The sequence below is a fragment of the Bison bison genome, unplaced genomic scaffold (assembly GCF_000754665.1).
Source record: "Bison bison bison isolate TAMUID 2011002044 unplaced genomic scaffold, Bison_UMD1.0 scf7180017864464, whole genome shotgun sequence".
Lineage (NCBI taxonomy): Eukaryota > Metazoa > Chordata > Mammalia > Artiodactyla > Bovidae > Bison > Bison bison.
The window spans coordinates 6,226,508-6,228,146 of record NW_011495025.1 but is presented as its reverse complement, the minus strand read 5'-3'; positions in this window follow the sequence as shown (position 1 = coordinate 6,228,146).

Here is a 1,639-nt window from a genome sequence, read left to right as displayed (position 1 = left end):
AGAAGGGGACGACAGAGGAAGAGATGGCTGGATGGCATCACTGACTCAGTGGATGTGAGTCTGAGTGAACTCCGGGAGTTGGTGATGGACAGGGAGGCCTGGCGTGCTGCGATTCATGGGGTCGCAAAGAGTCTGACACAACTGAGCAACTGAACTGAACTGAACTGAAAATGTATTGAGCACATCCTATGCGCCAGGTACTTGTAGTAACTTCACATGTATTACTTTAATCTTCACACTTCTGTGGAGGTAGATGCTATGAGTATCCCTATTTCATTAATCAAGTCCACAGACCTGATAAATGGAGAAAGGGCAAAGGGGGAAGTAGTGGAAAATTTTGCATAAGTAACTGTAAAGATAAACAGTTTTGCACATGTTTGGCTTCTGCACGTGTTTGCAAAAGTGACACCCGCCCCACAGTTTGGGCACTGGTACTATTGTAGTATGTGCCAAATCTCAGCAAGGAAATATTACTCATCTGACACAAATTACTAGGCTAGTCACAGTTGCTGAAACTCAAGTTTCCTCATCCGCAAAATGAAGTCAGAACAGCTTGAGATTTTCTTAACAGTGTACAGCCAAGCCCAAAGTCCTTAAATCATTCCCTTTAATCACTCAGATGATGCCTCAGCTTTACTGCTTGGAAAGGGGGGCAAACCCAGAGGCCACTTCCTCACTGGACTAGGGCAGTACTCATGATCAGAAACCCATGCCCGCTGTTTTGTGGGGTTTCCAGGTAAAAGAATGATTCTGCAGGTTAAAAAGGTTTCAAGATCCAATGATGATAGTGAGCTCATTTAGTTCTAAATGTGATTCTGATACTTAGGTGGATACAAGATAGATGGCTTAGAACACAGACATTACACAGTGATTATTGCATCAAGATCAAATCATCACAAATGTAGATTAAATGGTCTTAACTCTTTATTCAGAGAAGGCAGTGGCAATCCACTCCAGTACTCTTGCCTGGAAAATTCCATGGACAGAGGAGCCTGGTAGGCTGCAGTCCATGGGGTCGCTAAGAGTCGGACACGACTGAGTGACTTCACTTTCACTTTTCACTTTCATGCATTGGAGAAGGAAATGGCAACCCACTCCAGTGTTCTTGCCTAGAGAATCCCAGGGATGGGGGAGCCTGATGGGCTTCTGTCTATGGGGTCACACAGAGTCGGACACTACTGAAGCAACTTAGCAGCAGCAACTCCTTATTACAACCTTCAGTATTTCCCAAAAAATCACCTGGAATTTCCAGGTCCACTCTTCAGAGATTCTAAGTCAACAGGGGAAAAAAAACAATAGTTCTTCCTTCCTTTTTTCCTTTCTTACATAAGCATCTCAGATGATCTTGATTCTTATCAGGCAAGCTTAGGAAACCCCACCCTGCTGCTGCTGCTGCTGCATCTCTTCAGTCGTGTGCGATGCTATAGACGGCAGCCCACCAGGCTCCTCTGTCCTTGGGATTCTCCAGGCAAGAATACTGGAATGGGTTGCTATTTCTTTCTCCAATGCATCCATCATGTTAAGTCGCTTCAGTCGTGTCCAACTCTGTGCAACCCCATAAACGGCAGCCCACCACACCAGACTCCTCTGTCCACAGGATTCTCTAGGCAAGAATATTGGAGAACCCAGTATTCCCCTG